Here is a 27,229-nt window from a genome sequence, read left to right as displayed (position 1 = left end):
ACGTATCCAGTCTAGCTTACCAAATTCCCAACCAGACTAACATTAATTATAATCTTTTAGTACTCATCTTACGATAATCGGTGATTTTTATATATATATATATATATATATATATATATATATATATATATATATATATATAATGACAATTTAAATAAAAAGAAATAAATCAGTTTATATTTGGACATTTATTTTAACATTGATCATTGTTCCGTTAAAATTTCAGCATATCAAACGTGATTCATAACTAAACTGGTGCCTTAATTAGGATTGTGAAACTGTGAGTTTGTGATCTTACGGAACACATCAAATAGGGAGCCAAGATTGGGAGACTATATACAACGCTGCACTCATAAAATAACACACGAAGACCGTTGAAACATATCCAAGAGGAAATTAACCACAACCAACCGATTCAATTTTCACCCAAAGAAGTTACGTTCGTAGCGCAGTCCTGTCCGTCATGTAATTACCACACACTGGTATACTAAATTCATACTAACTCTCTGTGAAATCTTCCCGAAAAGAATAGCTGAGGGCTAATTTGATGATTACACCACATGCTTCACGTGGTCAACTTGGTTTACACAAATAGTGTTCAGATGGTTCAGATGGCTCTGAGCACTATGGGACTTAACATCTATGGTCATCAGTCCCCTAGAACTTACAACTACTTAAACCTAACTAACCTAAGGACAGCACACAACACCCAGCCATCACGAGGCAGAGAAAATCCCTGACCCCGCCGGGAATCGAACCCGGGAACCCGGGCGTGGGAAGCGAGAACGCTACCGCACGACCACGAGATGCGGGCACAAATAATGTAACTCCACAATAATTTTGATAATTAAATTAATTACATTGAAACACAATTTACAAAAGAAAAACCTCGAACTGGTTACTATCGTCTTCTATTAACCTGATGGGTCAAACAATTGTATAAGCACGTGGTACTGGTCTCACAAAGTACACCCCACGTGGGTTGAACATAGAGAAAAGTTGCTATATTGTAAAATATTGTCAACACGAGACGTTATAACCTCACGCACATTCTCATTTAAGATTGATGATCTTAGTTAGAGTTACTGATCAACACGTGGTTCCACTCTACTCACAAAGTAGTGACAAAGCAACTACCGGAAGATATTCTGAACTTCACACTCGAATTACACTGCATTGCAATTTAAGATAACATTAGATATTTTAGAGCTAAACCTGAAGTAAAGTAAAATTTTCAGTTATGCTGAACTTAAGAAATCCATTGTGCTACGGACTCGGCAGACACGCACTTAGCCGGAGATCTTACCACTTCAGACGCTCGCTGCGGACAGACTGACCTGAGCCCCTACCGAGCGTGCTTAACTGATACAAACGGAAGTGACCAGAGAGGCAGCTTCCTATACCAACATGACAAGGGACGGACAGGACCATACTAAGAATGTAACCAAACCTCTCTGCTTTTAGAAAGCGTAGCTACCTGTTCTGACGTTGGTCCTACTGTTATCTAGCAGACAGGCTTGTTTGTTACCATCAAGCATGCAACTAGAAATACATTTCCTCATTCATCCTCTCACACAGAAGGGAAAGGGGGATGACAGTATCTTATCATATACAGTATATAAAAGAAAGCGGATGTAGGCTCCGTATGAGACTGTGTGACATGAATTACATATAAACTGTGTTTTAAAGTGTAGTAGTGTGACAGATCGTTCTTGTTTATGTGTAAAAGTAACACGTTCCACTACTCAGTCTCCTCCCAGATAGTCAGAAACACCACAGTAAATTTAGAAGAGGAATTTATGCCGTAAATGACAACATATTTAAGAAATTAACATGAAAGGAATCCAACAGAGACCTTTCACGTGGATACCCCAAAGTTGCAGATGACTAACTGTACAAAAATATAAACTTCACTGCAGACAGCAGACAGCTGTACGAACGTCAGATTGAAACTGCTGGACCGTGACTTGGACCTGGAACCTTTCCTTTCATGGGACTGACTGTTCAAGCACGATTGACGACTCACAACTTCACTTCCTCCAATGGTCCTTTTCCTGCCTCTCAAAGGCAGAGTCCCTGTCGGCCACACGGTTTTAATCTGCTAGGAAGTTTCAAATCAGCACACAGCACGCTGCAGAATGCGAATTCATTCTAGAATCAGTATATGCTATTTATTATGAAAACTAAACCACCGACGTTGCTGGAATTTCACTGAAACATGTGTGGCCGAAAAAGGAGTAATCTTGCTTGGTGAGCTATTTCACAATAGTTATTATTTCGGTTTCATCTTGTAGGAAATGACTGCTGCGGACTCAGTGCGCCACGTACTAATTTACTGTGTGATGTTTGGCTGTGTCACCACAAACTATTGGTGGCATCGTCACGTCCGGTGAAGTGTGTACGTCTCGTCGACATTTGGGAAGTAAGAGCACTCATAGAACAATGGGCTCCGAGAGCAGTTCTCACACGGCTGCGTAATCTTCCGCTGCGAGCCGACGACTATTGTTCCCTGGTCATCAGGGTGATCGCCCCCCATGCAGGAAATGTTTACCGTGCTCTGAGACGCAGCTGTTTACTAGAGTTCTGTCCTGGACAATTTTTGACGTAATGTCACGAGAAGAAAGTGGAACACGTTTGGGCAATTCACTTCAGTAGTTCACTAGGTTCTCTCCATAACGCTCAGACATTCCGCAGAGCACACTAACGAGCTAGAACATTTGGACTGCCGGCTCTGTAGAATGTATACCTTTGGCGAACTTGGGCTCCGTTTCTAAAGGCGACGTCGTCGGCGGGCGATTTCCTGTCCAAGCACAAGGACTTCCCCACGCGGAACTGATCTGCGCACACACACATTCAAACAATTCTGCTCAGACTGTGGACTTCACGCAGTTGTTAAATTTGCCCAAATTCCAGTTACAAATATTTAGTTGAAACATGAATGTACATACTCCTGTTTGCTACTACGGACAATTGAGGCGGTAATTATTGCCGCAATTAATTCTTGCCATTGAGCTAACTTGTGACCGGAGATTAAAAAAAAAATTAGTTTATCTAATTCAACAAATTTACGTAAGAAATTTGATTCTGTTTATATATACAGGGTGGTCCATTGATAGTGACCGGGACAAATATCTCACGAAATAAGCATCAAACGAAAAAACAACAAAGAACGATACTCGTCTACCTTGAAGGGGGGGGGGGGGGGAGAAACCAGATGCCGCTATGGTTGGCCCGCTAGATGGCGCTGCCATAGGTCAAACGGATATCAACTGCGTTTTTTTAAATAGGAAGCCCCATTTTTTATTACATATTCGTGTAGTACGTAAAGAAATATGAATGTTTTAGTTGGACCAATGTTTTCGCTTTGTGATAGATGGCGGTTTAATAGTCACAAACGTATAAGTACGTGGTATCACGTAACATTCCGCCAGTGCGAACGGCATGCTTCGTGATACATTACCCGTGTTAAAATGGACCGTTTACCAATTGCGGAAATGTCGATATCTTGTTGATGTATGGCTATTGTGATCAAAATGCCCAACGGGCGTGTGCTATGTATGCTGCTCGGTATCCTGGACGACATCATCCAAGTGTCCGGACCGTTCGCCGGATAGTTACCTTTTCTTAAGGAAACAGGAAGTGTTCAGCCACATGTGAAACGTCATTCAGGACCTGCAACAAATGATGATGCCCAAGTAGGTGTTTTAGCTGTTGTCGCTGCTAATCCGCACATCAGTAGCAGACAAATTGCGCGAGAATCGGGAATCTGAAAAACGGCGGTGTTGAGAATGCTACATCAACATCGATTGCACCCGTACCATATTTCTATGCACCAGGAATTGCATGGCGACGACTTTGAACGCCGTATACAGTTCTGCCACTGGGCACAAGAGAAATTACGGAACGATGACAGAATGCATGCGTTCTATTCAGCGACGAAGCGTCATTCACCAACAGCGGTAACGTAAACTGGCATAATATGCACTATTGGGCAACGGAAAATTCACGATGGCTGCGACAAGTGGAACATCAGCGACCTTGGCGGATTAATGTATGGTGCGGCATTATGGGAGGAAGGATAATTAGCCCCCATGTTATCGATGGCAATCTGAATGGTGCAATGTATGCTGATTTCCTACGTAATGTTCTACCTATATTACTACAAGATGTTTCACTGCATGACAGATTGGCGATGTACTTCCAACATGATGGATGTCCGGCACATAGCTCGCGTGCGGTTGAAGCGGTATTGAATAGCATATTTCATGACAGGTGGATTAGCCCGCACGTTCACCGTATTTGACTTCCCCGGATTTCTTTCTGTGGGGAAGGTTGAAGGATATTTGCTATCGTGATCCACCGACAACGTCTGAAAACATGCGTCAGCGCATTGTCAATGCATGTGCGGGCATTACGGAAGGCGAACTACTCGCTGTTGAGAGGAATGTCGTTACACGTATTGCCAAATGCATTGAGGTTGACGGACATCATTTTGAGCATTTATTGCATTAATGTGGTATTTACGGGTAATGAGGCTATAACAGCATGCGTTCTCAGAAATGGTAAGTTCGCAAAGGTACATGTATCACATTGGAACAACCGAAATAACATGTTCAAACGTACCTACGTTCTGTATTTTAATTTAAAAAACCTACCTGTTACCAACTGTTCGTCTAAAATTGTGAGCCATATGTTTGTGACTATTACAGAGCCATCTATCACAAAGCGAAAAAAGTGGTCCAACTAAAACATTCATATTTCTTTACGTACTACACGAATATGTAATAAAAATGGGGGTTCCTATTTAAAAAAACGCAGTTGATATCCGTTTGACCTATGGCCATCTAGCGGGCCAACCATAGCGCCATCTGGTTTCCCCCTTCAAGTTTCGTTCTTTGTAGTTTTTTTCGTTTGACGCTTATTTCGTGAGATACTTGGCCCGGTCACGATCAATGGACCACCCTGTATAATCTCTTTATTATTCGAGGCGTAGGGCACTCTTTCCAGTTACCACCGCTTGTTATTCAGTAGAAGTAAAATGTTTCTTGTTAACTTCCTTTACGCTTTTAAAATATCAAATTGCGACAGTGTCTCTCACTTTTCTTCGTGCACCATTTATCGGTACTTTCCTTTTTCTGTTAACAGTGCCTTCCTAGATAGTAACGAATGTGTTTGCTATCGTTGTGTCGTAGGAAAGTGCATGAATAGTTGCACTAACGAAGATATTGTTCAGAATTTTTTAATTACTTCAACCTTTTTATGATCCTTAGTGTTCCCCTTTGACACACAGATTCTTTTTATGTGCACGCGACAGTGAGAATCCGCTGAGGAACGCAGCGTGCACGTTTACGTAGTGGACAGGCGGTGTGTGGTGGTTGCTACGAGAGAAAACGTGCCTCCTCAATTTAGCTATTCAGGCCGGTGCCCTGCCCCCTCCTGGGTGAATAGGGCTTCTGACGAACAGCAGCGCCGAAATGGATCTCGCATCCTAATTGACGCAGTGAGAGAGCGAATGGATGGAACAGAGAGACGTTCCGGAAAGGAGCACTCGGGGCTCGGTGGCCATTTACGAGTCGGCACGCTTGGCTGGTTGCTGCTGGACAGCCCTGGCAGTTGCTGCTACCTGACACTTGTCTTCCGTACGTGCCTGTACAGGTAGCGATTAGATGTTGAAGCTTATGATTTCAGTGCCGTCGTACCAACTACCTGCTGCAAAGGATACGTTTATTGATTGCTTGGAAAATTACGGCAACTTCTGTTAAATTATTTTGTGTCAACGTGCATTTCGTTTATCACTCACCTTCAGTAGGCGTGATACTGCTGTACATGGTGTTTTAGGTATAGATACAAATATTGTGATCATGGCTACTAACAGTTTTCGCGCACACAATTCGCATAATACTGCGGAATGTTTTTTGCTTCGTCGTAACTGTGCCACAAAACACTCTACGCCTTTAGTGTAGACAATCCGTTTTTCGTCCAACCGTCCACGCTTCAGTAGCTGACCTGCTGCCCAGGGGAAAATAAACATTACTGTCTTGCTTTTGCCACATACGCGTGGAACTACTAACGAAGCTAAAAACGTACTACTCGTAATAGGTATAATTATTAGTCTGCAGATGAAGTAAATACGTACGTCGTGTTGTTCAGTACACTGTCCTGTGTCACCTAAAGCACTGTCTGCGCATATCCCTCCCTTACCCAGATGACAGTTACGAGAGTCGAGAGGCACGAAAGGGAAGCACTGGTTAAGAAGGGAGTTAGACAGGGTTGTAGCCTATCCCCGATGTTATTAAATCTGTATATTGAGCAAGCAGTAAAGGAAACAAAATAAATATTCGGAGTAGGAATTAAAATCCATGGAGAAGAAATAAAAACTTTGAGGTTCGCCGATGACATTGTAATTCTGTCAGAGACAGCAAAGGACCTGGAAGTGCAACTGAAGGGAATGGACAATTTCTTGATAGGAGGATATGAGATGAACATCAACAAAAGCAAAACGAGGATAATGGAATGTACTCGAATTAAATCAGGTGATGCTGAGTGAATTAGATCAGCAAATGTGACACTTAAAATAGTAGATGAGTTTTGCAATTTGGGAAGGAAAATGACTGATGATAGTCGAAATAGAGAGAAAGTAAAATGTAGACTGGCTATGGCAAGGAAAACTTTTCGGAAGAAGTGAAATTTGTTAACATCGAGTCTACATTTAAGTGGCAGGGAGTCTTTCCAAAAAGTATTTGTATGGAGTGTAGCCATGTTTGGAAATGTTTAGACGAGAAGAGAATAGAAGCTTTCGAAATGTGGTGCTGCAGAAGAATGCTGAATATTTTATGGCTATATCACGTAACTAATGAGGAGGTACAGTACAGAATTGGGAGAAGAGGAATTTGTGGCACAACTTGACTAGAAGAAGGGATCGGTTGGCAGGACACGTTCTGAGGCATTAGGGTATCACCAATTTAGTATTGGAGGGCAGCGTGGAGGGTAAAATTGGTAGAGGGAGACAAAGAGATGATTACAGTAAGCAGATTCAGAAGGATGTAGGTCGCAGTAGGTACTGGGAGACGAAGAAGCTTGCACAGGATAGAGTAGCGTGGAAAGCTGCATCAAACCAGTCTCTGGACTGAAGACCACAAGAACATACCCTTAACACACTGTGTATTGTATTAATGGATTCTTCCGTTGCTGTTTGATGAACCAGTTCTACATTTTTCTGTTGCTACCAACCTTCCCCAGCTTTCCAAGAGCAGCATATGTATCTACAGCCGGACAACTTGTCTGGTTCATCGGTGATACGTCATATAAAGAAACCTTCCTCGTAAATTAGTCTAGTGGAAACCGTATCAAAGTCCCTGCAGTAATTCCTGAGGTTCACCTTCACATACAGCCAGAAAACACACTGCGGGCCTTTAATTTACAGTATGTGCAGATACAGATATGTATAGATTCTGGTGAAGCTTGGCTGCTCTCTGGAGTTCCGGTGGTTGCTACTCTAGTGCTTTACCCGATGTAAATCGCCGCCTCTGTAGCTATTAGCTCCCATCGTTACCACGCAATGTCACTTCAAACATTTAAATATGGAACAGGTAACAGTACGTACTCTATACACGCATCATTACTATAATTGTTAATTATGTACACAAATTTTCCTCGTGAACCATTCTAAGTGAAAGCCGTATTAGGATGTCTACAACAGCTTCTGAGAATAGCCGAAACCCACAGACAGAAACGACGGGGTGGGAGGACTTTAATGTGTGTACATTATTATTATTATTATTATTATTATTATTATTATTATTATTGTTATTATTATTCTCTATTCATAAATATGCAAATACACAGAATAGAATCAAACCAGGAAATGCAAGAACTCGACTGGAAAACTATAATATCTCTTGTCCGCATTCATAGTACATGTCATCATCAGTAAAGCCTCATTTCATTCATGTATTTTGGATCTTCCCGGTCTAGACTGCAATCTGTTTAGGGACTTGAATACCAACAAGCTTTCATCTTGTTCAGAAACAACAGCCGAGTCCTTTTCAGGGCCACAGCTGACGATATTTATCAATGAAAAATAGAAATTGTAGCAGCCAATCAGATTGCAGTGTTATTAAATTGGCGCAATTTCTCACGAAAAATGTAGCATCTGTAGTTTGTACAAGACTCCAGTTCATGACGTCATGCACCAATTATTGTGTCTTCGTTGAGCTGTGATGTGAAGCGTGTATCTCACAGTGGCAGAAATGTTCCACGTTCTGCGATGACCTAACTCAGTCGACTGTTCCTTCAGACGTCTTGTATGGTTGATAATAGTGGCCTTACCGTACGTCTCCATAAATAGTGTCGATCTGAAAGCGAGTATCGGCTATTGTCGCACTACTGTTGTCTCCTGGGTTTAGACGTGTCCGTGTAGAGAGGAGTGTTGGGCACACCCAGTTTTCGTGGCACTTTGGCTTCGTACATGTAGCAGAGCCGTCTAGACTGCGCAGTGTCGGTACGACATTGAACAAAGGCAGATGTGTGTCGCAGCGGTCGCTAGTGAGCGGGCGGGCTGGCGGCTGTGGCGGTTTCCTGTGGCTAACAAGCGGGGGCGGGAGGGATACGCCCACCGCTCATTGTCGCAGCCTCACACACCTGGCTCCGCCGACCACCGGCCACACCTGCTGCGCGCTGCGTCTGCTGGCTGTCGGACGCAGACACTTGCAGTCGCTTCAGTCTGAGGAAAATGTAGAGAGGAAAGCTAGTAGTGAAGCTGAAACGTGGACACCCGTAAGCCGCCCTCAAACGGGACCGTTCCAAACGCACTGTGCTTAGTGCACCCTCAGAAACGAGCTGGAACATAATACAGAACTATGCGGACCCCATGATTTGCTGCCACACATCATGCTTAAAAAAGTGTACGCCTTAATAGAGCTAACGTAGGAATTTTACGCGCGTCTATTGCCCATATTCTAACCATGTTTTTCCGTCTGTATTATATATAATGAAGGGGTACTAAATAGAATTGAATAGAAAAAAAATTTGCGGCACAACCTGACTATATATAAAGGTCGTTTAGTGTGACACATTCTGAAGATAAGGATCACCAATTCAGTGTTTGAAGGAAGTGTGTGGGGTAAAACATAGAGGGTGACAGAGAGATGAATACAGTAAGTAGATTCACGACGATGTAGGTTGCAGTACTTATTCGGAGATGAAGAGAATTGGACAGGATAGAGTAGGATGAAGAGCTGTATCAAACCAGTCTTCGGACTAAGACCGCTACAGCAACGTAGTATACGTTCGAAGGTCGGAACGTCAATAGTGGCAACTATTTATTTACAACCTACAGAAAAGAGTTACATGTTTCGAAGTTTCAATGTCCGTCAAAGCCATCACCTGCATTGTGGTAGCCGTAAGATAGGCTTATCAGCGCCATTTCTGTTTATAGTTCGTGTGGAGCAGTCTATTGTCCGAAGAATATCTGTAACAGTCCCGAAGCGAATGCCATGAAATTATTACTTCAATTCAGGAATTACGGTGAAGTCGCAAGGGCTTAAGTCCGGGGAGTGTGATGGGTGGTAGGCACTTCCAAGCTCTATCGATCGAATGATCAGTCACAGCTTGCTGGTTGCAGGCTGTGTTCGGAAGATAAACAGCTTAGAGAAAGAAGCGGCGACACTTTCTACAGGACCTGCCGATAATTTTGCACTACAGTGCCTGGGCGCATATGGCACAAATCGTGAATAATTTTTTCGATCGATGGGGATGGGAAGTGCTGTGCTGTTCACCACTCTCCCCGGACTTCGACCATTGTGTCCAACGTGATTCCTAAATTGAAGGAAACACTTACTGGTATTAGGTTCAGTGCTGTTACAGAAATTCGTCCCACAGTAGACCGTTCCACTCGAACTATCAACACAACTGGCAGTGCTAAGTGTGTCCCACGACTTCCACATCGCTGACAAGGGATTATAAAAGTGGTATGGTGATCGATCTGGACCTTGAAACATGTCTGTATTTTGTACAAGTTGAAAATAAATCGTTACCGCTGTTGAAGTTCGAATCCTCGTAAGTAAAAACTTCAACATTCATTATATCACAAGATAAAAAACAAAAGTTCCATGTCCAGTCAGTAAGGACATCAGCTTTGAAATGTTGATTACAAGTATTTTGACACAAGTAAGATAAAAATTGTCACTTCTACGCATAACTGTAAGGGCATCTACTCCGCAGCTAAATTTATAGAATATTTAAAATACAACAGACTTCTAACAAGAAAAGGGGTAATCTCCTGCAGCAAGCAGTTCAAGCTGTCTTGTAGATAAAGTCCAAAAATGGTTTACGTGCTGCAGTATTACTGCTATATTTACGTTACTTCGTTTAGCTGTGTTGTGCGGGCCACCTCTAGTCTAGGAGAGTAACCGGACTTCATTATAAATTTAGAGTTTTTCCTACTGGGAATTCTCACTTCGGTAATTTTGTAGGAGCTCACGTGGCCTGCATGCTGGATGGAAGGCACATTTCAGCATAAAGTTATTTATTCCGGTAAACTGCTGAACATTACCTTCCTGCACCACATCTGACTAGTGGTTAGTCGAAGAAGAATCATGAGCTGGCCGCGGGACGCTATCGGAGTGTGCGTCCGTCGAGAGGCGTTTGTTCTCTCTCGTTCCAGCTATCGGTGAAGTTTGATCTTTCTTCTTTCCTCCTCTGCCCTAAAGATTTTCGGACTCTGTTCCGTCACTGATCGACACGTACTGTCACCAACCGCGTAGAACGCCCATCTGTAATCTGTACTGGACAATATAGTCAAATATTACCTGTTAAAGCTCCTCTTGGGTGCCCACAATTCCTGACAACCATGCAGGTACATGTACAGCGTGTATAGAGACGGGTAGGTGCCGCGCGCTAGTGGACATACTCATAGACAATATTAATAAAGGAACTATGTATCCCACAATGTCCGCCCCAGTAGCTGAGTGGTCAGCGTGACGGATTGCCGTCCTCTGGGCCCGGGTTCGATTCCCGGCTGGGTCGGAGATTTTCTCCGCTCAGGGACTGGGTGTTGTGTTGTGTTCATCATCATTTCATCCCCATCCGGCGTGCAGGTCGCCCAATGTGGCGCCGAATGTAATAAGACCTGCGATATGGCGGCCGGACCTGCCCCGCGAGGGGCCTCCCGGCCAATGACGCCAAACGCTCATTTCCATTCCATCCCACAATCTGGAAATATTTTTGAATAAATAAATAAATGAATAAATACTAAAGTGCCGAGCGAATCAGGCAATAACTCAGACGATGATCTTGCAATGCAGTGGTCCATGTTCTGTGGCACGTTCGCACAATGGAACCAAGTCTTTCCTAAACGGAGTACGTTCCTGTATGTACGTAATATCGAATGTTACTGAACTTCATTATATTAAAACGATAAAAAAGGGACAGGATCTTCTAGAAAACATTAAGGCGCATAAAAAATATACTCCGAAAACAGACATGAACCTGAAAACCCTTCATAACACAGCCCACGTCTCTGTCCACTGCGTTGTAGTCAACACACGGCAGTTTCAGTTATTTACTCGTTCTTCTTTAGACATTATTATGTGTTTAACTGAAATGACAGGTTTTTGGTGATTCTTTAATCCGTGAATGCCTCGAAATGGCATACTCAAGTCGTAATGCTAATACCAACTAAGAGGAAAACGCATCAACAACCAATATGGTGCCGTTTCCTGCAATATTACTAACAGATCGTACCAAAAACGACGCTTTTTCGTTATAGTCAGTGTGACGGTGGTTAGAAACACCATTTATTCATATTTTTATAAAGCTTGATATGGTCAGTAATGTGGAACAGCGATCTTGCATTTTAATATAACCTATATTTGTTCAGATCGTCAGTTTTTAAAATATTACCCCTTTGGATTTTGCTGGCAACCATCTTCATATCAAAAATAGACGTAAAATACTGTTCATAAAGTTCTATTAGTTACAATAAGTGCAATGTCAAAAGAACGGGTAGTGTTAAAGAACTTACCATAAATTATCGTTACAGATTGTAACACGTCACATATTATACGTTCAAGTATGTAATAATAAAACTAATTCGTGTTTCCTGATTAACTGTTTAATATACAGAGAGGCGTACATATGGTAGAGGGCGTCAGCGTGTGTATAATTATGTAATAAAATTTATCATATGAAAACAACGTACATCTGCATCGACCCTCCGCAAGCTCCCGTAAGGTGCGTGGCGGAGGCCACCCTGTAGCACTACTTGTCATTTCCCCTGCTGTTCCACTCGCAAATGGAGCGAGGGCAAAACGACTGTCTGTACGCTTCCCTATGAGCCCTGATTTGTCGTATCTTATCTCCATGGTCCTTACTCGCGATGGAGCAGAATCGTCCGGCAGTCAGGCTGAAATGCAGGTTTATAACTTTTCTCATTAGTGTTGCTCGAAAACAACCTTACCTTCCCTCCAGGGATTCCCATTTGAGATCCAAATGCGTCTCTATAACACTTACGTGTTGTTCGAACGTACCGTTAACTAATCTAGCAGCCCCCTCCCTCAGAATCGCTTCGATGTCTTCCTTCAATCCGACGTGGTACGGATCCCAAACATTCCAGTAGTACTCAAGAATAGGTCGCACCAGCGTCCTATATGTTGTCTCCTTAAAGGTGAACCATGCTTACGTAAAATTCTCCCAATAAACCGATGTCAACAATTTACCTTCCCTATCACAGTTTCCACATGCTCATTGCACCTCATCGCTTTGCAATGTTACGCCCAGATATTTAAACGACTTGACTGTGTGAAACTGAACACTAGCAATGCTGCATCCGTTCATAACAGGTTTGTTCTTCCTAATCATCCGCATTAACTTACATATTTTCACATTTAGGGCTAGCTGCCATTCATCACACAGACTGGAAATTTTGTCTAAGTTGTCTTGTAACTTCCTACAGTCACTCAACTTCGGCACCTTACCGTACACCACGGCATCATCAGCAAACAACCCCACACTGCTAGCCACCCTGTCAGCCAAATCATTTATGTAAATAGCGAACAACGGTGGTTCTATCTCACTTCCCTGGGGCGCTCCTGACGATACCCTTGTCTGTGAAGAAGACTCGCCGTCGAGGACAGCATACCGAGTTCTATTATTTAAAAAGTCTTCTAACGACTCTCATATCTGTGAAATTATTCCAAGCGCTCGTACCTTCGTTGACAGCCTTGGGGCACAGAGTCAAATGTTCTGGAAATCTAGAAGTATGGAATCTGCCTGTTGCCCTTCATCCATAGTTCTCAGTATACCATGTAAGAAAAGGGCAAGCTGAGTTTCGCACAATGTTGTTCTAAAGAAATGCTGATTTGTGGACATAAGCTGCTTAGCCTCAAGAAAGTTTATTGTATTCAAACTGAGAATGTGTTCAAGGATTCTGCAGCAAATAGAAGTTAGGGATATTGGTCTGTCATTTTGGTGGTCCGTTATTTTACCTTTCTTATATATTGGAGTCACCTGCACTTTTTTCCAGTCGCTTGGGGCTCTGTGCTGGGCGAGAATTCACTATACATGGAAGCTGGGTAAGGGGCCAATGCCGTAAAGTACTTTGTAAAATCGAACTGGGATACCACCAGGACCTGGTGATATGTTTTCTTAAATCTTTAAGCTGCTTCTCTACGCCAGGTATACTTATTTGTACTTCGTCCATACGGGAATCTGTCCGATGGTCAAATGATGGAATATTTGTACGGTTCTCCGGCCTGAACGATTTCTTGAAAGTGACATTTAAAACTTCGGCTTTCGTTTTGCTATCTTCAACTGCCACACCAGACTGGTCAGCTGGGGGCTAAGTGGAAGCATTAGACCCGCTTAGCGATTTTGCATACGACCAGGATTTTCTCGGGTTCTCTACCAGATCTTTTACTAAGGTGTGACTGTGGTAGTTGTTCCATGCTTCGTGGATAGATCTTTCCGCAGACACACGAATCTCTACTAACCTTCGCTTGTCGTTGTTTGTGCATCTCCTTCGGACCTAGAGTGCATCAGGCTCTGCTTCGTCAGCAACATACAACTGCTCCAAACACCAAATAAAAGAAGATCGCTCGACGCGTGGAGATAATTTAAATCTCTTAGTAGCAAAGGGTGCTCTCCAGAACAAATTTTAATTGAACAGCGCAAGAGTAACCAGGAGTAGTTTTTGACCTTTCTGAAGAGCTGTTCTGGTGATCTTATACTTTGACGTGGGTTGTTGTAATACAATACAATGACACGCAGAAACGAACAGGTGTGACGCTCACTGCTTCGTGTGAAGGTGGGAAGACGGCCAGACAGCTTCCGCAGCGGTCCTGGTGCACTAGTATACAGTGCAGCGACTGACGGCAAGACGACACAGCGCGCTTGAAAAATGCGATTCCTGATGGCGCAGCGCACCATCTCTGCACTTCTGTATTTTGCATTTTGTTTGTTAAATTATTCCGTAATTTACTGACGTGAAATAAACTTTTTGACGATACAACTTTGGTTTTTTTCTGTCCCTTAAATTTTACTTTTTAAATTTCTAAGCAACATCTTCCATTATTGATTAACGCCTGCTCGTTAGACATAGTCTTTCATCTTCTTATAGTCTCTCCCCACATTTTATTGTTTGCAGTGTTGAATTCATTTACTGTCATAAGTTAACCTGCCAACATTCTTTTCTATATTGTTTAACTTTGTTTTAATATGATAAATATCTATGTAAATGTGCGAACAGTGGTGCCCTGTAGCAAAGGCACTCTGCTTTGTGTCTCAGAGAGTAGGATCAGGAAGCGGACAGTAGTTTTATGACTCAGTACTTCAGTGTACAACACGTGAGGTGTTACACTCTGTAAAGATATGTTGTGGTACGTTCTTTGTCACTAGCTTTCATTTTATATTGTACTCATTGCTAGTAAAAATTTTTTTATCAAAAATACTTTTTTCTGTCTATTTTGGATCTGAAGGCGATTGCTAACGGAATCGAAACCGTCAATATCACTTTATAAACTCCCAATCTAGACAAATACAAGTTGTATTATATATTCAAAAAATAAAAGGTACGTTATAAAAACCATCAAATACAGGCTGCAACTGCAGATAATGTAATCCAATATAACGCCTTCCATGTCCCGCTTGCCTCATTGCCATGTTCCTTTCAACAAGGTGAAGATCTGTCTGCGCTATTCTGCCTTCCACTCTCGTATATGCTACGGAACGTGAAACTGGCTGTTTAGACGTCACGATACTCCAGAAAATTGTCTTCGTTCACTTCCACGCCCCGTATGAGGACGGCGTATGTCCCTGAAAAGGCATTCACACCGCCTGTTTGCGATAAATGGGCCGGGGGGAGCAGTGTTTGCAGAAGTGGGTGGCTATCGCCTCAAGACGGAGAGAGTGACGTGGCAGCCGGTTGGGCATTGTGCGGCAGAACTTGGCGCCAGATTATCCCGGTCCGAGGGAAGAGGGAGGCAGCCACGGGCGCCACACCAACGCTGGTCGAACAGCTCACTGGAGAACAATGCGGGTGAGCCGAGCCAAGGACGATGCCGTTCCGCGGCTGGCGGGCTGGCGGCTGGCTGCGGCGACCGCGCCGTGGCTCGTCCAGCCTTGCACCACCACTCGCACACCTGCTCTCTGCTCCAAGTTAATCGATAATGCTCGGTACAACCGTGGAGAGGGCGCGCGGAATGACTTGTCCCGTACCTGCGCAGACGGCGCGGGACAATGGCGGTAGTGAGAGATCCGTTGTCTGCGACCACCGTTCGATTGTGCAGTCCACAGTCGAATCCTAGGCACAAACACATATATCTGGTAAAGCGTAACCTACATTTAGCGAATTTGCCAAGTATCCCATTAATAGGTTAATACGTCAAAAGAATTCGACAAATATGAACGTTCAAAGTCAGTACTTTGTGCGTAGAGTGCCGAATAAGAAATATTCACTTAACACGCAGTCAACCAAAGGAAAACGAGTCCGACAATATGTAGATGCTATAAAACAAAAAAGAGGTAAAAGGGTAAAATAATGGACAGCGTTCCTTCTTAAGGTACTGACAATCTGTCTAAAATAAACAATAGTTTTCACGTGGAAATTACACTACTGGCCATAAAATTGCTACACCAAGAAGAAATGCCGATCATAAACGGGTATTCATTGAACAAATGTATTATACTAGAACTCACATGTGATTACATTTTCACGCAGTTTGGGTGCATAGATCCTGAGAAAACAGTACCAAGAACAACCACCTCTGGCCGTAATAACGGCCTTAATACGCCTGGGCATTGATTCAAACAGAGCTTGGATGGCGTGTACAGGTACAGCTGCCCATGCAGCTTCAACACGATACCACAGTTCATCAAGAGTAGTGACTGGCGTATTGTGACGAGCCAGTTGCTCGGCCACCATTGACCAGACGTTTTCAATTGGTGAGAGATCTGGAGAATGTGCTGGCCAGGGCAGCAGTCGAACATTTCTGTATCCAGAAAGACCCGTACAGGACCTGCAACATGCGGTCGTGCATTATCCTACTGAAGTGTAGGTTTTCGGAGGGATCGAATGAAGGGTAGAGCCACGGGTCGTAACACATCTGAAATGTAACGTCCAGTGTTCAAAGTGCCGTCAATGCGAACAAGAGGTGACCGAGACGTGTAACCAATGGCACCCCATACCATCACTCCGGGTGATACGCCAGTATGGCGATGATGAATACACGCTTCCAATGTGAGTTCACCGCGATGTCGCCAAACACGGATACGACCATCATGATGCTATAAACAGAACCTGGATTCATCCGAAAAAGTAACGTTTTGCCATTCGTGCACCCAGGTTCGTCGTTGAGTACACCATCGCAGGCGCTCCTGTCTGTGATGCAGCGTCAAGGGTAACCGCAGCCATAGTCTCCGAGCTGATAGTCCAAGCTTGCTGCAAACGTTGTCCAAATGTCCGTGCAGATGGTTGTCGTCTTGCAAACGTCCCCATCTGTTGACTCGGGATCGAGACGTGGCTGCACGGTCCGTTACAGCCATGCGGATGAGATGCCTGTTATCTCGACTGCTAGTGATACGAAGCCGTTGGGATCCAGCACGGCGTTCCGTATTACCCTCCAGAACCCACCGATTCCATATTCTGCTAACAGTCATTGGATCTCGACCAACGCGAGCAGCAATGTCGCGATACGATAAACCGCAATCGCGATAGGCTACAATCCGACCTTTATCAAAGTCGGAAACGTTGATGTTACGCATTTCACCTCCTTACACGAGGCATCACAACAACGTTTCACCAGGCAACGCCGGTCAACTGCTGTTTGTGTATGAGAAATGGTTGGAAACATTCCTCATGTCATCACGATGTAGGTGTCGCTACCGACGCCAACCATGTGTGAATGCTCTGAAAAGCTAATCATTTGCATATCACAGCACCTTCTTTCTGTCGGTTACATTTCGCGTCTGTGACACGTCATCTTCGTGGTGTAGCAATTTTAATGGCCATTAGTGTAGTTTGGTCCCCTGGCAAGCTGTTCGGGAATATTGCCTGAAAGTAAAATTATCTGCCTCCATGCCGTTCTGAAGTAGTGAAGCACTGTAGAGTACTTCTGTCCCCCTTTCTCTTTATTCCCTTACAGTGGAATCGCCGCGCGGTTTGAAGAGCCATGTCACGGATTGCGCGGCCCACTCCACCGGAGGTTCGAGTCCTCCCTCGCGCGCGCGCGTTTGTGTGTGTGTGTGTGTGTGTGTGTGTGTGTGTGTGTGTGTGTGTGTGTTTTTGTCCTTAGTGTAAGTTAGTTTAAGTAGTGTGTAAGTCTAGGAACCGATGACCTCAGCAGTTCGGTCCCTTAGGAAAACACACACATTTTGTGCGATCCGAATAGCTAGCCGGTCCCGTAACCACCTCAGTCATTCTGTTGGGTACCGAGGAGGAGGTGCACAACTAACACTGCGAGAGACCGCCGCTGCACCATCCCAACCACTCACCCGCCAGGTGTGTCTCAAGTACATGCAGCAGCATCACATGGCGCTCACAGACACGGACCTCTTCCCGCTTCCGCGGTGCTTCTTCCAGTGCATAGTGTCCGTCTGCCAATAGTGTGGACAGTCGCCGTACAGAGCGCTGTCAACCGCGGACTACATTTTTTTCCGCTTTGTACTGGCGGACATGGAAACCCTTCCACCGAGAGGCACAAAACACTACGCGTCACGGGCAATCGGACATGTGCGATACGGCAGTACAGTGCCTGCAGTCACCTCTGTGCAGTATTCAGAAGAATGCCTTCCGGCATAGTAGTCGCTGCTTACGGAGAACTAGCACTGTTAAGTGTCTCCAGTATTACCAAGAGGTAGCAAAACTATTTAGATATCATTGTATTAGGTTTTGGACATCAACTGCCACGCATCAAATTGTACCATACACATAATAAATGTTGTTCCATACTTCTGTCATGGAGCCGCCGTGTCTGACAAGTGTTCCATGATCGTAGCGTACGATGGCTTCCTATATGCAACTATAACAAGGAGACTTTTTACAGTTACTGTTGGTGTTCGGGCTGAATATTAATAGTAGCACTCAGCTACTACTTTCACAACACACAGTTGTTCTCCTTCGTTTACCTCTTCTGGTAAAAATGACTTTGCAGATTATGATACGTACCTTACTAGAAGAACTTTCTCTTTACCTACCGTGCCCGAACACTGTTTTGCCGCGCCACGTACTGAAGACATAGCAACGAGAACGCTTGACGTGCGTAAGTCGACAGGTGACACTCAACTGAGGCGGCCACTCCTTCGGACAGCGGGATGCACTCCCCCAGCGCTCACGAGAAAGCATTTCTGCGCAAGTGTGGCGCTATTTTACGCGAACTGGACTTCACTTTTCTATACAAACTCCTTAAACTCATTTATACATGTCACGCACATTGTTATTTTTAATTTAATTACAGTGCGTTGTAACGTATTAAGTAGTATTTGATTTGATTTAACCAGTTACGCAAAACGACAATGGTCTTTGGCCCCTGTTTCCTTCACCGACCGAAACTAAGCTTATTGTCTGGGGTTTCTCCTTACCATTTCAGTAGAGCCGACCAGTACCTTCGACTAGATCTCTCCTGGCCACAGTTTCTTCACAAATTATTGACCCAAATAAGTGTGTCTTTTGGCCTCCAGTGCTTGGCCTCTTTCTCGATTTTCATCCCGTGCAAATAACTAGAATATTAGAATAGGCCATGTATCTGTCTTACCATTGTATTTCCAAATAAACTTTGGGTTAAATAATAATAACGTTACAGTTACAAATAAAGCAGCTACTATTAATACTGCTAATACTACTATCGTCACCGTCGATATTGGTACCACAATTTTTATTTCTAGTACAACTGTTATGGATACTCACATAAAACTGTCCGTCCTGTCGCACTAAAACGATCGCTCTCTCGTGACAGAGTTCTCACAATCATCACTGAGTGGCTCCGCTGTCCCTAGGTGCTCTGCTGGCTCCCTGGGCACAAAAGAGGACGTTGCGAAGGAATCTGAATGCTGTATTAACTCCCGTTCTCTGCACAGCCCACACCTGAGCCCCTGCTTATACTGGGCAGTCACCTGGTTCTAGGGGGAGCTACCGCATCGAGCCCTCGCCGCTGGACTACTCGAGTCACCCCTCATAGTGCTGTGAGCAGTATGAGAGTTGCTGTAGTAGTAAAGTGGTTAGGCTCTGTAGCAAGTGGCACGTCAGTCACAGAATAATAGTACGGTCTATGTAAGTCGAAAAGCTTTCGTTGTGCTTCTCATTGAAGGTAAAACCTGTTACGTTGTTAGACCGCGTCATGTTCCCCTTCAGACTTCTTGTTCTCAATCGACGTTTCGACCCGACCCCTTTGCTGGGTCCTCCTCCGAGGTCGACTGGGGACCTCGGTTAGTTCAACAGTGTCGAAGGTCGTTGTCACGTTCACTTATAATAAAATTATGGTCTTACTGTGTGGTTTGGATATGTGAATCCGCTGCATATCCTCTCATCACTGCAGCGTAATTCAAGACTGATAGAAGCAACGACTTCCAGTCAGATGACGCCGAGAAGTTTCCATAAGTCGATGTTCAGCAGGATAGAGGCACTTGAGGCAACCCAGCGCCTTACCCCGTAGTATCTGTACCTGTTGTCGTAGCTTGAACATAGTGTGACGTCGGCATTGACGGCAATCTGGATACTACTGCCGAAGTTAGCAATCGTCAACAAGAGGATCACTTCTACCCACAGCCCCTTTTGGCATACCTATGAATTTACTTGGAGAGATGACAGGAGGTGTCTTGTGTGAATGATTAACCTAGAGATGAAGTGAAAGACCGAATGAAAGTGTTAACCCCACGAAGTTTAAATTTATCGAGACACACCCAATCCGAAAAGTGTCACGGCACTATCGCCGTTGCCGTGGAACGATGTTTGTTGTGCTGTAGCTAAAGACGGCAGCCCAGTGATGCGCATAAACTGATGCCACCGGGCCGGATCATTCTGCCCAAACTGACAAAGCGGAAGAAAGGCTTTTCCCGTGGCCTCCTAAAGGAGCGACAGCCGCTTACGTCAGCCTCGGTAGTCTGAAAGCGTTTATTTTCGGCTAGTGCGTCATTTATCAGCCGCTGTGACAAGCTTTTCTTAGCCTGTGTTGCGTAAGCTGATTTTTAATTTCTGCTTCTTCATGTACGTAAATCTTACTGTTAAAAATTTCAGAGATGCAACAACATATAATGATTTTAGCAGGCAGTGAATTCTCGAAATAAGTACACAGTAAAAAATAGAAAGTAGCTAATCTGCTGCCTATGCGTGCATAATATGCCTTTATCTCCTTGTAGCCCTCCAAAACGGACAAATTAACGCGAAACACAAGCGTTCTTCAACTTTAGTTTTCATCCTTTAGCACTGACTATTTCAAATGCCCAAAGATTATGATCCCCGATTACCACATGATTTTTGATCAGAGTTTCAAAAATTACAGTCAGTAGGAGAATATTGTTGATTTTTTGATGTATTCGACAACTTATCACTTGTAGGGGAAAGCAGCGAACGATGAACGAACTAAGTTTTCTTTTATTTCCCTATGTCATTTAATACTTTGCAACCGTGACAGTCAAAAATTTTCCAGTCTTTGTTCGATTTCTACGTTTATTAAGGAAAGCAATAGAAATAAAAAAACCAAGATGGGTTATTCCAGAAACCGGTTGTTTTGAGCGGGTTTAACATTCAGGTTAAACTGGCCTGAAAAAAGCGATATAACCGAAAAAAAACCGGTTGTTTCAACTAAACCCGCCTTCCCTAGCCCTCTCACTGCGAAGACAGCGACGCTAACCTTGCGGTTACGGAGGTGGCGTAAGACTCGCTCCTAAAATCATTATCGTCATCGCCATAGACCACACACTATTTGGGATGCTAAGGAAAAGACGGGCATGATCTCCAGCATGAGCACGACCCCCCTTCCCAGGAATAACACAAGCGGCCGTGAAGTCCACAATAATGCGTACCATGATCGCGTGGTAGGGGTGGCGTTATCGCTGAAGCAACCGGTTTCCGATTATATCGGTTTATTTCCACGCCACTTTAAGCTTCTAAAACCGAACAAAATAATCGGTTTTAAAATAACTGATTTTCTGGTTATTGTTTTATCACTTCCTGAAATAATCTTAGAAATCGAAGAGAGACTGAAAATTTTTGACTCAGTTCAAAGATACATACAAACAGATAATTAATAAACGGGCAAGTAAAACAAAACTTATTGCGTCCGCTGTTTGCTGCTTTTCTCGAGAAATGATAAGTGGTGGAATACTACAAAACAACGCAAGAATTCTCCTGTTGATGGTCATTTTTGAAACTCTGCTTAAAAATCCCGTTGTAACTGGGTATGGTGCCACTGTTTGGGCACTACGAGTAGTCAGTACTATAGGGTGAAAACTGAGGTTGAAGAACTGTTTCGTGTTCATTTGTCCGTCCTCAAAGACTACAAGCAGTTAAAGGGATACTATGTAGTCACAAGTAGCAGATAAGCTACCTTATATTTTTATTGTATACTATGAATGAATTCTTGTTAAGTTTGTTTATTTCTGTTACCATAATTTCCTACCTCTTTTATTATTTGATAGAAATGGCAGACAAATGAAGCATTGTACGTCATGGCTTCGTCACTTTGTAGAAATGTTTCCAGACTAGGGTTGGTGCCATTCTGCAGTAGAATGGATGTCTGGCAACGACAGCGAGAAAGTACGGTATAGATCGCGTCAGGACAATCTTGCACTGTGCACGTAAACGCGTACCTTCAGTCGCGACACAACTGGGGCAATATTCTCTCAGCAATACTGTACCAGTTTTTACACCATGTATTTGTTGCTTGTTTCTGTCGGCATTATTATTAAATTAGCGCTTACCACTTTCCGATTTTCTATAATAATGCAATATTTCAAACCAATGCAAATTTTACGAATAAAAATTACTCCATTTTTAAAGAAAGGTTTATTCGAAAACGGCCGGCAGGTGTGGCCGTGCGGTTCTAGGCGCTTCAGTCTGGAACCGCGTCACCGCTACGGTCGCAGGTTCGAATCCTGCCTCGAGCATGGATGTGTATGATGTCCTTAGGTTTTTTTTGTTTTTTGTTTTTTGGTCATCAGTCTACTGACTGGTTTGATGCGGCCCGCCACGAATTCCTTTCCTGTGCTAACCTCTTCATCTCAGAGTAGCACTTGCAACCTACGTCCTCAATTATTTGCTTGACGTATTCCAATCTCTGTCTTCCTCTACAGTTTTTGCCCTCTACAGCTCCCTCTAGTACCTTGGAAGTCATTCCCTCATGTCTTAGCAGATGTCCTATCATCCTGGCTCTGAGCGCTGTGGTCATCATTCCCCTAGAACTTAGAACTATTTAAACCTAACTAACCTAAGGACATCACACACATCCATGCCCGAGGCAGGATTCGAACCTGCGACCGTAGAGGTCACGCGGTTCCAGACTGAAGCGCCTTTAACCGCACGGCCACACCGGCCCTATCATCCTGTCCCTTCTCCTTATCAGTGTTTTCCACATATTCCTTTCCTCTCCGATTCTGCGTAGAACCTCCTCATTCCTAAACCTTAATAGTCCACCTAATTTTCAACATTCGTCTATAGCACCACATCTCAAATGCTTTGCTTCTCTTCTGTTCCGGTTTTCCCGCAGTCCATGTTTCACTACCATACAATGCTGTACTCCAGACGTACATGCTCAGAAATTTCTTCCTCAAATTAAGGCCGGTATTTGATATTAGTAGACTTCTCTTGGCCAGAAATGCCTTTTTTGCCATAGCGAGTCTGCTTTTGATGTCCTCCTTGCTCCGTCCGTCATTGGTTATTATACTGACTAGGTAGCAGAATTCCTCAACTTCATTGACTTTGTGACCATCAATTCTGATGTTAAGTTTCTCGCTGTTCTCATTTCTACTACTTCTCATTACCTTCGTCTTTCTCCGATTTACTCTCAAACCATACTGTGTACTCATTAGACTGTTCATTCCGTTCAGCAGATCATTTAATTCTTCTTCACTTTCACTCAGGATAGCAATGTCATAGGCGAATCGTATCATTGATATCCTTTCACCTTGTATTTTAATTCCACTCCTGAACCTTTCTTTTATTTCCATCATTGCTTCCTCGATTTACAGATTGAAGAGTAGGGGCGAAAGGCTACAGCCTTGTCTTACACCCTTCTTAATACGAGCACTTCGTTCTTGATCGTCCACTCTTATTATTCCCTCTTGGTTGTTGTACATATTGTATATGACCCGTCTCTCCCTATAGCTTACCCCTACTTTTTTCAGAATCTCGAACAGCTTGCACCATTTTATTTTGTCGAACGCTTTTTCCAGGTCGATGAAATTGTCTTGATTTTTCTTTAGCCTTGCTTCCATTATTAGCCGTAACGTCAGAATTGCCTCTCTCGTCCCTTTACTTTTCCTAAAGCCAAACTGATCGTCACCTAGCGCATTCTCAATTTTCTTTTCCATTCTTCTGTATATTATTCTTGTAAGCAGCTTCGATGCATGAGCTGTTAAGCTGACTGTGCGATAATTCTCGCACTTGTCAGCTCTTGCCGTCTTCGGAATTGTGTGGATGATGCTTTTCCGAAAGTCAGATGGTATATCGCCAGACTCACATATTCTACACACATATTCTACACACCAACGTGAATAGTCGTTTTGTTGCCACTTCCCCCAATGATTTTATAAATTCTGATGGAATGTTATCTATCCCTTCTGCCTTATTTGACCGTAAGTCCTCCAAAGCTCTTTTAAATTCTGATTCTAGTACTGGATCCCCTATCTCTTCTAAATTGACTCCTGTTTCTTCTTCTATCACATCAGACAAATCTTCACCCTCATAGAGGCTTTCAGTGTATTCTTTCCACCTATCTGCTCTCTCCTCTGCATTTAACAGTGGAATTCCCGTTGCACTCTTAATGTTACCACCGTTGCTTTTAATGTCACCAAAGGTTGTTTTGACTTTCCTGTATGCTGAGTCTGTTCTTCTGACAATCATATCTTTTCCGATGTCTTCACATTTTACCTGCAGCCATTTCGTCTTAGCTTCCCTGCACTTCCTATTTATTTCATTCCTCAGCGACTTGTATTTCTGTATTCCTGATTTTCCCGGAACATGTTTGTACTTCCTCCTTTCATCAATCAACTGAATTTCTTCTGTTACCCATGGTTTCTTCGCAGCTACCTTCTTTGTACCTATGTTTTCCTTCCCAACTTCCGTGATGGCCCTTTTTAGAGATGTCCATTCCTCTTCAACTGTACTGCCTACTGCGCTATTCCTTATTGCTGTATCTATAGCGTTAGAGAATTTCAAACGTATCTCGTCATTCCTTAGTACTTCCTTAGGTTAGTTAGGTATAATTAGTTCTAAGTTCTAGGCGACTAATGACGTCTGAAGTTAAGTCGCATAGTGTTCAGAGCCATTTGATTTTTATTCGAAAACGAAAAATTTGGGCACTTACGCTACGGCGAATTGTTATTTCTCTCGTTTTTTTACTTGGTTATCAGTAAAAATAAAATACACCTGTTATAACCGAGACCGAACGAATATCGGTTATTCAGAACTAAAATACCGATGTCTGTTTTAACCAGTCGAATTTTTCCACATCACTATTGCGTATGTACGGCCTGGAAAAGTGTTACATAGTATCTACGTGGAATGTCTAATATCTGACGTGATGAAGTAGAGACAGTATCAGTTTCGCGGGCCATACAGGAATGGCGTGAGGTGGGAAGTGGAGGGGGAGCGGTCGGACATGCGTTCCGATACTCCACTTGCCCTCTGCCGCACACCGTACGATCGATTTCTTGACCTGTCGGCTATGCGCTAGATTGGCTTTCCTTTTAGAATACTGTTCCAGATGCTTCGTCTCGTTTACTGGCACGCAGCGAGAATTCTGCGCCAGGGCAGCCAGGTGGGGGCGTCCAGTGCGCGCCGGCCGCGTGGCATTCGTTACGCATCCGCGCCGTACGCGAGCCCGCCGCCAGGAATTGCTAGTATTTGCCTCGCCGCGCCGCAGCGGTCCGCAGATATTGCAGTTTCGCGGACAATGGCTCTGATATTGAATAGCTCTTGCCGTGTCCCGACAGCTGTCAGATAATCGGAACGTCTCTCGGGTGGGGACGGAACGGGGAAGAAGGAGAAAGTCGCTCACGAAATGAAACCGGACGGAAGACCACACTCGCAGTCGCACTCGACAACAGATTGCTGCCGGCTACAGCGCCAGGTGAACGCAAGAAAGAGCCTTGCATGCGGCACAGTCACCAGCTAACCGTGTACGAAGCGGATATATGCTTTTGTCCTCTTCATTTGCCAGCGGGAGACAATGAAAATCCGATGAAATTGGCCTATGAACGAAGATTATTACTTCAGACTATTGTTACTGACGAGAGACAAGAAAGACATATCCGACAGAGCACAAGCTCAAACTTGACTATTAAGTTCACACCCACGACAGAACACGCAGAAGTCCTAGTTAAACTACTAAGATTCCATCAGCTGCGCTGCAACTACTGCAGGTAAGTCAGCGTAAATTTAACAGACCTACTAAGGAGACTGCCTACACTGCGCGGTGTGGGATCCTTACCAGGTAGGACGAGTACATCGAAAAAGTTCAAAGAAAGGCAGCACGTTTTGTATTATCGAGAAATATGCGAGAGTGTCACAGAAATGATCCAGGATTTGGGCTGGAAATCATTAAAAGAAAGGCGTTTTTCGTTGCGACGGAATCTTCTCACGAAATTCCAATCACCAACTTTCTCCTCCGAATGCGAAAATATTTTGTTGTTCATTCTTTCCGCGTGCTATACGAGAGTGGAATAATAGAGAATTGTGAAGGTGGTTCGATGAACCCTCTGCCAGGCACTTATCCATGTAGATGTAGATGTAACCCTGCCTGGCTATTCTCTTCGGCTGCCGCTGCTATACTTCTATCACTTCCTAATCTGACTGCAATCGACCTCTCATAGCGTTGTGCTTCCGAGTTTTATTCAGTTTTCCCCCTTCTCCCTCGTCAGTTCCTGACATGCCATGTTGTCTATGGATCACATCTCATTGGTTGTAATCGTGCACAATTTTTCGGAAGATGAGTGGAGGGAGGGAAGCACCTGTAGTGTCTTAGGCCTGCTATAGGCTCTTCATGACCTATAGCTGCCCCTTCTAAAGGCTCTCCCTTTATCCCTCTCATACTCTCGCTCTGTGTCGGCAGTACCATCACTCTTGTATTTCAGCAGTCCTACTCGTACGGCTGGACAAAATCTTAAGCACTTTCAACTCTGTCGTGGAAGGACCGTGGAGGCAAAGCTAGAAAAACACAAGTTACAAACATTTATTCAACAATAAATTTCCAACAAATAAGTATCTCAATAGTTTACAAAATTTTCAAATGACAGTGGCTTTGGCATGCAACGAATGTCGTAGCCTTCAAATAAACAGCCCTTAACAGTCCTGCTGATGCCCACTTCAGAGCATACAGATGTATGATATAGGCAAAATCTAAACCACGCATACATTAAAAAATAACAAAACCCACACTGGAAAGTAATCATTCAGAATAATTAAAAAGAAACCTGCTTGGCACTTACATAGCCAATGTTGAGGTGAAAATCAAATTAAATTGGGTGAGTTTAAGAACCGGTAATAAAACTTAATATTGGCTACGGAGGTTATGCTCAGGAGTGC

General features: G+C 43.8%; 1 protein-coding gene across 1 annotated transcript in view; it reads left to right on the top strand.

The window, feature by feature from the left end:
* Positions 1-27,229, top strand: part of LOC124622103 — a 548,933-nt gene that overhangs the window by 195,796 nt on the left and 325,908 nt on the right. The gene's annotated exons all lie outside the window — the stretch shown is intronic.

This window comes from Schistocerca americana, chromosome 1 (genome assembly GCF_021461395.2).
Source record: "Schistocerca americana isolate TAMUIC-IGC-003095 chromosome 1, iqSchAmer2.1, whole genome shotgun sequence".
Classification (NCBI taxonomy): Eukaryota; Metazoa; Arthropoda; class Insecta; order Orthoptera; family Acrididae; genus Schistocerca; species Schistocerca americana.
This window is presented reverse-complemented; position numbering and strand designations above follow the sequence as displayed.